This window comes from Cupressus sempervirens, chromosome 1, assembly GCF_028749045.1.
Source record: "Cupressus sempervirens isolate cs-2001-9-10 chromosome 1, ASM2874904v1, whole genome shotgun sequence".
NCBI lineage: Eukaryota > Viridiplantae > Streptophyta > Pinopsida > Cupressales > Cupressaceae > Cupressus > Cupressus sempervirens.
In genome coordinates this window covers 314,512,136-314,523,695 of record NC_143118.1, presented here as the reverse complement: position 1 = coordinate 314,523,695, position 11,560 = coordinate 314,512,136, and positions in this window count along the sequence as shown.

Genomic DNA, 11,560 nt, shown 5'->3' with positions numbered 1-11,560 from the left:
CATGTACTATTTTTTATGATTTCTTATCATGATTGTGTATGTAGTACATATATTACTATGTTTCACCATGTTTTAAGTATATTCAAACCATTTTCTTTATTCTGACATATTTTATTCATGAACATATGACACATTTTGTAAGTATTTATGCAAGATGACCAATAATTTTAACTATCTATAGAGCATTATTAGATAAATATCATATCAAATTTATGCATTGAGATAATTCATACAAATAAAATTGACCTACTCAATTAAAAAATGTATTGATAACGTACCTAACAATGTACCATAAGTGATCTTAATGTGTTGTTTGGTAATGTAAGACTCATTATCACCTAATAAGACCTATCATGTGGTAGTAAACATATGAATACCTATCATAACGTATAACAGACATAATGACTTATTAGGACTACCATATCCCCTTAAGACACACATGTATGGATAACATACCTAACAATGTACATCATAATTGATCTTAATGTGTTGTTTGGTAATGAAAGATATAATCAATACAATGAATACAATGAGTAATGATCTAACATATAATCAATACAATGAGTAATGATCTTTAAATTATCATGTGCAAGTGACTTGTTTTTAATATTACAATCAATAGTAATTTGAAACTTCAAACAAACATTAATTTAAACATGCTTGAATGTAAAAGTAATAGAACAAAATAGGAGGTCATTACTTAAATTGACAATTAATTTATAATAATTTATCAAGTGCACATACCTTTAACTTTCAAATAGAAGTAAACTCTCATTTTTGAAGTAGTTTGTACAACATATTTCACAATATATGTAAGACAATGTCAATGATATATTTATAGTTCACTGAACTCATTTGAAACATAAAATTGGTTAAACGCATCTCTTCAAATGAGGTCCTGTAAAATAAAAATGTAAAACAAAAACACACATGTTAATAAACACATAAATTAATATTCAAGGTATTTGAACTATGTAAATATATATGTGTAATTTGTATGTACTTACTATGTGAAATTGCACAAGATGTTGATGTTCGATCCACTTTAACATTTAAATTTGCATAAATTGTAATTGAGACCTGAATAAGAGGTATATAAGTTCTCTAAATTGGTATTGACAACACAAACATACATGTAATTAAATTATATAAGTACATATATATATAAATAATACAATAATGAAAAACGTACATGTGTTTGATTTAAATGTAGTCATCCCACTATACCATCTGCATCCTCTCTCTTTTGCAATGCATCTATGATTGTCTTGTGCTCATCCATTGAAATTGTCCATAATACCTTATTGGTGGGTCTCCCTTTGTATCTTTCTAATTTGATATTTGTTGCCACAACCAAATGAGAATAGTGTAAAATCTTCTTTTCAGTTTGGTAGTCTTCAAATGCTAGCAAACCATTTCTTCTTGTTAGGTATCTATGTAGCTAGGTGCCAACTACAACAACAAACCTGATTCAATACTCAAAACCATCATCGTCTACTTGATGACATGTCATCTTTTTCTTAGGTTCCACACATCTAGCTAGCCAATACTCAGTCTGTTCATCATTATCACTAGGTGCAATAACATCATAAACATGTCCTACAAGATAAGATAAAGTATAGAAACACTTTAATCACTCGTGTACATATGAAAATTATATAAATTGAAGCATGAGATCACAAAAAAATCTAATTAAATTGTGCATACTAGGTTCTATGAGGTTTGAAATACGATCATAGTCTTCTGATGCAAAATTAACATTCTAGCCTTCATTTACTATATCATCTTCAAAATGCATGTCAGTAAGTGTTAATGATCTGTGTTGCCAATCTTCAATGCATTATATATTCTCACATTCTTCCCATTCACCTACAAGACAAAATTGACAAAAACAAGCAAGCTCCCTAATCCATATAGTCCAAGTGTTAGAATCTGAACTCCTAAATGAATGCCATTTAGCTGAACCACTAATTGTATCACAATCATATCATGAAGGGATATTATTTTCTTCAACTAGGTAGAAGAAACGTTTGATTGTAGAGTTTTGACTTGATCCCGTGTATAAATATTTGTTACACCATTCGACAATCTCATGTGCATTTTTGAATTTAGCTCTTTCCTCAAATTTTAATTGCTCTTTACTAAGGGCTCTCTTTACACATGCACCAACACCATGTCCAGCCTCAAAAAAATTCCACACATGTTGGATGCTAGTTTGCTTATGTGTCCTACTCAACCAATAGAACATTCTAGCATTCTTGAATTGTCCTGTACAATTATCTGACCATATCCAATGTTGTGTCATTTGAATTTGTCTCTCTTTTAAATTATCATAAAAGACCTTGAAACAATATTGGACGAACTCAAATGAATTGATTTTATTATCACTTAAATAAAAATGGTACTCTCTCAATATTTTTTGATCCTCCTCTCTATGATCAGGTGCATGCCTATAAACTATATGAACATAAATTGTTACTTGCACTGAATTGTAATGTTGTGGTTGTACCTCTTCTTGCGGTGCAAGCGTGTAAATCTCTACAAAGTTAACAACTGAAAGTATAGTACCAATTGGAAATGTATTCTTACATATGTGAAATTGTCCATCAAGCCATCTAGAATATTGAGAGTGTTTAACATATTTTGGTATGATCACACTCTTAAACTCATTCATAAATGCATGACAACTAATTTTATCTGTAACTAGATCACACCTTCTTCCAAACTTCCCATCCTTCAATGGATATTCAATAGTTTTGAATCTTCTTACCTCAACTAATTGTTGTCCAAAAGTAGTCAAAGCATTTTCATGCAAGCATTCATCTAACAAAGAAAGATTTCCGCACATATCACATGTACTAGAAAGACATGCATTGAAAAGAAAGTATTGATCATTAGGTGGCTTACAAAACAAACCTGATATGAAATCTTTTATAGTTTGAGGTGGTATTTTTATACCACATTCTTGCAACATTTCTTTACTATGTGTGGTACCACGTATAGATTAAAATACAACATGATGTGATTCTTTCCTTGTTAATCCTTACATACCATGGTTTACACTTTTCAAAAGATCTTTGACTAATGGTAATATTTAATAACTTACCATCTACAAATTTTTTAAACAATTCAGTTTGAGTCATGTCCAAAAGGTGTTTAGGATGTGGATCACATATTTTTGACCCAATTCTCAATTTAAGAACATCTTTTGAATTAGGTGATACTCTTGTATTATCATGCCAAAAATTTTCAATCAAACTTTTGATTTTACTAGTAAGTTTCATATCACATCTCGGGAGTCTACCACTAGAAGTCCATAAAATATTTACTAGATCACATTCAAAGTTAACCCTTCTCTTTACAGATCTTTCTAAAGTCTTACGATTCACATTAAGATATCCACTTATGTTGGTAACCAATCTTTTGTCAGATGTTGATTTGTTAACTAAAGCTGTTGTTATTGATCGTCATGCTGCATTCTTATCTTTAGACCGACTTCTCTTTCTGATAACATCAAAGGCACTAGCAACCGTGGATACAACTTGTTTTAAAGACTCATTTTTATTCTTGGCTTTTGCATACATTCCCAACCTTCTCATTACTTTTTGTATTTTAGACATTTTAATTAGTTGCAACATTAGCTGACATTGAAACCCAAATTTCTTATTATAAAAAAAATGCCTATACAATCTATTAGCATGTGTCCTAATTTGTCTCCATGAAACCAATCCCTCAAGATTATCTAACACATCATTAAGAATATGAAAATTATATTACTTTACTATCATCCTGACATGTTTGTTTAGTAGTTGGTGTTTCTATGTCTACATTCATGCAATTTTTATTTTCAGACACTTTACTATTTTCACTGTTATTTGGGATTTGAATATCATTTTCAAATTTTCTTGGCATTTCTTTTGGGGCAAGCATTTCAATTCGAGTGTTTTGTGCATGATCATTTGACAATTGCTTCTCATGAAGAAAATCTAAATCGTTTAAATCATAACCTGCTTCTAAAAAATCACCAATTTTATCATGAGAGAAAATTTGAAGGTTTGGAGACACACCTGTATTGAACGCATAATTAGAATGTGCACCTGAATTTTCTTGTATTGGGTTCTCTTCTTTGACTTCTTCATCCATCATGGTATATTCAATGTCTTTCCTTTGAAACATTGTTCAAGTCTCCAATTCTCTATCTTCTCTCTCGTTGACATTGTGCTTCATTCTCTTTATTTGCTGCAATTTCCTCATCTGTCAGAACTCTTGCTTTCTTCTTTCTTCGTTGTTTTGATCCCATGTTTGCACCAGTTTTGAATTGGAATAAGTAGCATGCAAATTGTATAAGAGGACAAAAAAATAGAATAAGCGTGACAAAATTTGGTGTTGTAGGTCGAAATTGTTGTTCAATCATTTCAATCATTGAAATTGGGTTGGTGGGGCAGCTTTTGGGACCCAACAGGTACATTAGAAATGGGTACCCAATTTTTTAAAAATCGGGTACCCAATTTTTAAAACAATCGGGTGCTCGATTTTTAAAAAGTTGGTATAACAGTTCAAAGAAATCGAGCACCTGATTCGTGAACTAGAAATCGAGTGCCCGATTTGTGAGACATGAGCGGGAATTTGGCATGGGTCCCGAATTTTGCATGGAGTTTTGCCTTGGGGAAAGGCATGGCATAGGCTTGGTCCCACCAAGCCATGTCTTTTTGCTCCTTTTTTTTCTAAGGCATTTAATCGACAATTTTTGGTATTGTTGTAATTTTTTTATAGTCATTCCTATTGAATTTTTTGACGAGACAAAAACCCATTATAGGTCTTGTTGTTCTGATTTCAAAAATGTAAATTTTATAGTGTTATTAGTTTATTTTCTATTTTTCCATTATTTATTAATCAAAACTATCTCCTAAACATTAAAAAGTGACATTCACTAAAACTTTAATAACTTTTTTATTTTATAATTTTTCTTAAATTAATCTATATGTCATCAATCTACATACAATTCTTTTGATGTTAAAAAAAAAAAAATTGAAAAAAGTAAGATTTTGATCAAATTATGTGGTCCGTACATGAGAGGTTTTAAAATTTACCTTTATAGCCAATTAATAATTAATAATAAAAAAATTATTCAATAAAAAATTAAGAAAAAATATTGTCATCAATCTTAGGTGTATTAGGTAACTTCATTTAAAAGGATTTGCAAAAATTCATTAATTTGTGTCAAATTATGGTGTCTGTACACGAGCATGGTATGGTCCTGAAACAGGCATTTTGAAAAAGTGGTTTTTAAAGATCCATACCAAAAAAATAATCTATCATATGGGTGCACAAATAAATTACATATTCATAAACTAGATTTTGAACACTAAAAATTTTATTTCTGGAGTTTTTTAATATTCAATCTCTAAATACCTCAAAGTTTGACATCAATTGACAAAAAATTTCAAAAACAAGAAAAACACTTCCACTTTTTGGCCAAAAGTGAGACCCAACTTCTTGCACTGACCCAAAGCTAGAGTTCTTGCATTAGGAAGAAGGGTTGGGGATAATGAAAATGGTAATATAAATAGCAATAAAGATGGTTCTAGTTCAATATATTTGTATGCTATAAGGATCAGATAACATTTGTATGATCATTCTAATTTGTATTCTAGTTTTTGTCATTGTAGTGATAACAAAATCTCTATATTAAAACTTATCATATAATTATTAAATATATTTAGATTTTAATGAACATTCAAAATTTTATTTCTTTCAACTCATAAAATTTATTTTAAGTTTTCAATTGATTATTTGAATACATATAAATATAATTGAAAATTTAAAGCTTAAAAATAACACTAAATTATTACTATTTTAAAAACCAAAATATTACTTTGTTTATCCATTTATTCAAAAAATAAATATATCAACTTACTAATTGATTTATTAAGTCCTTTAAAAAAAAAAAAAACTAGTGTATGTGTAACGCCCCACCATGTGACCCAAAAGAAGTTAACCTAAAGTTTTACTAAGTTTTCCAAACATTTTTTTGTAATAACTTAACAACAACAATTATAAAACAACAGAAGCAATAGCATACATTCATACATAAACAACACATAAACAGGTTACAACTCTTAAGGGTCCCATGATGATGAATCACATTTAATTTTAATTAACATTAAATCCAATATATAATAAATCCACATCAAATAATAATATACAATTTTGAATCCATTTAAACAATATACAATCATCTCGAATGCCACTTGGCAACAATCATAATGCATAATCATCCGTTGTAGAAGTCACAGGGTATGAGAGGCTAAAATAATATACATCATGAAATATATTACAACATCTCTTAAGATATATGAAATCAAATACAATACACTTAGAATATAACCATCCAACATAAATATAAGATCAGATAAAGAAATATCTGTAGAGACACGTCCAATGGTTAGATCTCAATGGTATAAGAAAAAGAACCACCACCCGACCTCATGGAGCCCAAAAAGGTCCACTCCCACCATGCTAAGGAGATAAACTCAAGTTCCAAATGGATAACAAACTCAAAAGTCAAAACCAACATCTAGGTTCAAGGAATCACTTGAAAGCAAACTATCTCAAAGGGTACCAAGACACAAGTATCAACTAATCCCAAAGGCAACATAACATGGAGGAAATCTACTATATAAGTGGGCAAGTGTCATCGCATGAGCCAACTCTAAGGTTACCCTGACAGTCCCTCTAGACTTCGGCCCCCTAGTGTCTCTATTCAGCATCAGTGTCCTTTTGTATAGACAAAGCATACTAATGAGTCAGCTCTAAGATTACCTAGCTACTCTTTTAATCCTCCAACCCCTTAGTGACTTTCTGTAGTACCAATATCTTATTAATTCATTTTAAACCCATTTAATAAAATGTTATCACTTATTAAAATAACCTACAATGGGTTACCCGGGAAGCCTCTTTAGGGCTCTAGCCTCCATTGCAAGTCACTTCCCAACATGACATATAGATAACCTACCTTAAGCTCAATAAAGCAAAAAGATCTCAAAAGACCACATACTATACATCAGTTCTTAAATAAGCAATTAACAAGTACTAAAAATCACTAATCAAAATCATAGATTTCACCAATATAATCATCCTAACAGGACTGATCCAAAATCAAGTACACATAAACCAAATCCATGTCATTACATGACATCACCAAAAAAAATCATGCAAACACCTCAATCCTATACAAGTGAGTGAAAGGCAATCCAAATACAATTGATCGAAGACTCAAAGGTTATATTAGATAGGTCACACCATTCACCTTAGTATTCACACAAGAAAACTAGAAAGCAATAACAATCAATAGATCAAAATACCTCATAGAGCATACGAGACACATTACCATGGTTGAGTATAAGATATTGTGATCAAAACATCATCACGAAATCACAGAACAAAACTCCAAAGCCTTTGGTAAACATCCCAACTGGCCAAAGCTAAGTCAAACTCGAAAACCCCAACACATGTAAATCACACATCACATAAAGTGTATACAAAAGAGAATTTCATAATTCATTAGGTTTTAAAAATCCTAAAGTTCAATATTTACTAAATGTTTTCAGATTCTCATTTTCATTTTCAAACACAAGATTCGATGTTCAAAACTAGGGTTCCAGTTTTCATTTCCAAGTATTACTATTTCTAGAATTTTCAATCTCAAATAGGGTTCACATTTCCATTTCCAAATATTACAGATTCGCTAAAGTTTTCAAATCCACACAAGTGGCAACACTTCAACAAAACATAACATGTTGTTTAAACATAGTTTTCATAGTTCAATTCGTTATCGAAACATAAGAGTTAAGTGATCATACACATCATAGTTTTCATCTTTTTAATGTATGTTCATTACTAAGGTTTTCAAATAAGAAAATTTCCCTAGCAATATAAATCATTTTCATATAAAATCGAATCATCAAGCATAACCCAAGTTTATTAAAGATAACCATTAATTCTCCCAATTAATTTCTTTGAATTTCAATTTACTTTATAATTATATTTCAATAATAAAGTAATAAATCAAAATTTCAAATTATCAAATTCAAATTTTTAACAATACTTATTAAAAATTATTAATAATAATAGTTATCAATTATTAGTATAATAATTTTAAATTTATTAAACTTTGGAAAAACTTTCCCAAAAAGGAAACCTGCTAAAAACATAAACTTCCGAAAATAGAAATGCGCTAAAAATATAAACTTTCCAAAAATGGAAACCTACTAAAAACATAAACTTTCCAAAATAGAAACTTGCTAAAAATAGAAAGTTCCAACAATAGAAACTTGCTAAAAATAGAAACTTTCCAAAAATGGAAACTTGCTACAAACATAAACTTTTCAAAAATAGAAATTTGCTAAAAGTATAAACTTTCCAAAAATGGAAACTTACTAAAAACAAAAACTTCACAAAAATAGAAACCTGCTAAGATAGAAAGTTTCCAAAAAAAAAAGAAACTTACTAAAAAGGGAAACTTTCAAAAAATGGGAACTTACTAAAAATGAAAACTCACTAAAAATGTAAACTTCCTAAAAATGAAAACTTACTAAAAGTGAAAACTTTCCAAAAATGGAAACTTTCCAAAAATAGAAACTTACTAAAAATGGAAACTTTTCAAACCCTCATCCCATTTTCTAATCAATCAGACAAAGATTTCAAAGCTATAATCATTCACAAATGTTTCCAAAACAAAGAACAATAAATCTATTACAAGGTTTTAGATTAAATCATAAACAATTCTATAACAAAAATTCAATTTTCTCAAATAAGGGTTTCAATTAGATTACTTCGCTCAAAGACATATTAAGAACAAGGCAGAGAAGATTTCAACACAAGGGTTTTTTAAGCACATTTAAAATTAGGGAAAACAAATTTATCTAGACACGAAGAGGATAGGAATTCAAAGAACGAAAATTCACTGTACAATGAAACCACAAGATCCTACCTAGATCTGATGCTAAAACGGTAATCACACGAAGCATGCAAAACAATCTCCTTTCTCTATAAACTTACTTCTTCGAAAATTGCTCCTCCAAAACCTATGTAATTGCAAAATGAGCTCTAGATCTCTAATAAAGAGTTCTCCTTTAATTTGGGGCTCTGATTGTGCAATCATGCGAGAGAACTCGCTAATCAATTTCTTTTATTTATCTTGCTATGTTTTACATCTTCATGCACACCTTTAGCAATTTAAAATATCTTTATTAAATTAATTTGTTTTCTCACTTTATTTAATTTTTGAAGCATTTTTAATAATATATTTATTAATTTAATTAATAACATTATTTAGTGTTTATTATTAAAATAAAACTCTTAAATAATTATCATTAAATTAAATAAATATAACTACACCACAATTAGAATTATAACTTTATCTTTAAATTTCATTCTTTTATTTAATTAATTCACAAGACATTTTTAATATAATATTTATTAATTTAACTAATAATGTTAGAGAGAGATTATTATAAAAACAAAACTCCTAAATAATTATCATTAAATTAAATAAATATAGATACGTCAAAAATATGATAAAGAGAGATACGTCAAAAATTATTAAATAATATAATTTAATAATTATCATTAAATTAAATTATGATATAATGTTTAAGAGAGAGATTATTATAAAAAAAAAACTTCTAAATAATTATCGTTAAATTAAATAAATATAGATACGTCAAAAATAGAACTTTAATAAAATCTTTAAATTTAATTATTTATTTAATTAATTTCAAATTAATTAAATATAATTAAATATCAATTTTTTTTATAAAAATTTCTATTAAATTAAATCATTAAATTATCTTATAATTTGATTTAATTATAATAGAAAATCATCACAGACCCACAAAACCAAAATTGACAACTTAACTAAAGATAAAGAACATAATCAAATTCAAAAGTTAAAATCATGAATTCACGTCACTTGATGAATTTGGAAAGGTGAAACTAACTTAGATACTTGTCCTATTTTCTAGGACAATTGGCTTAGGTTTTATGATTTGGACTCAAGAGTTGTCTCCCCACTTATACCATTGAAATACTGCAATAGGGTACACTCATCTTGGCAATTCAGGGAAGTCGATACTCGATACTTACAATCTGCATAAAATTTATGCATGTACAAACACAATATTCTAAACTAAACAAGCAATGGGAAAAAGTGGTGCACCATGTAGATCCCGACTAGCAAGTGATAATGACTCCCTTCCTTAACCACATTAGAAATGTCATACATTAAAAAAACATACATGCACACCATAGACATGCAAGTATGGGGTAAGTATCCATAGAAATCACATAAAAAACATTCATCTAACTAACATCATTCAATAACGAAAAGTCACTAAATGCACATATATATCATCATTGAAACAATCATGAAATAACTGAAATAACTAGTACTAAAGTAACTCAACACATATTACTAACTATGAAATACAATTAATCAATTATGGTAATCCACCATCGCTAATCATAAAACATAATAATAGAACAAGCCTAAAAGAATCTGGTCAAAACAAATTAGAAATGTCAACTAGGGGTAGGCATTATAGTATGCCATAAAATAATTTGTAATTTTTGATTTTAGAGTATTTATTTTTCAACTATTCTGAATTAAAAAACCATTTGATCTTTTTCAAAAAAATATCTCACACTATGATTTGGGTCATAATCCAGAAAACCCCACAAGGCTATAGATAAGGAAAATTGTCATACTAATGTTTATATTTTCAAGCATTTGGACAACTTGCAAATAGTATTTATAAACCCTAGTAGTTTCTAGAGAATACTTTAGAAAAAATTTTATCTACAGAGTGCACAGTTATAAAATATAGATTATATAATTTGAAAATTGGCATGAGTAGATAAAAAATAATTTTTCAAAAGAGGGCTTTGCTAATGGTTTTTGGCAAATCTCAAAAAGATGATGGAGTTGATTTAGTTGCATAAATGGAAGGGAAAGAGAGAAAACAAGCAACCCATATCTCTGAAGAAAATAAAAACATAGTTCACAAACACCACATAAAATAGCAATTGTAACCATGAAAATGAATTTCAAATATCCACAACTATCAAAATTTTCAATCACAATCATCTAGTTTTAGTTTCAAAGAAGGTATCTATAAATAGAAGGAAAACACGCCTCAATAATCTTACAGAGACTTGGCAGGGGCTAGACTTAAAAATCTTGCTTAAAAAGAAAGAATCTCATCGACAAAATCTTGAAATCCTAATCGAAGCTTTGCAGTGAAATCTCTAATTGCTAACCTAATGTAACATTTTCTTGCAGTGGAATTAGCTCAGTGATCTCTATCAAATGGTGTGAAGTGCAGTTTGAGTGAAGAAATTGTAGAAGATTGTGCCCTTGTGAAGCTTATCGAAAAAATACATCACCTTTTAATTTTCTTATTTTCTATTTGGGAAAATATGGATAAATATCCAACCAATGAGAAAATCAGAATTATATACTATAATTGATTTTTAAAATTGAACCTTAAGAACTTTGAAA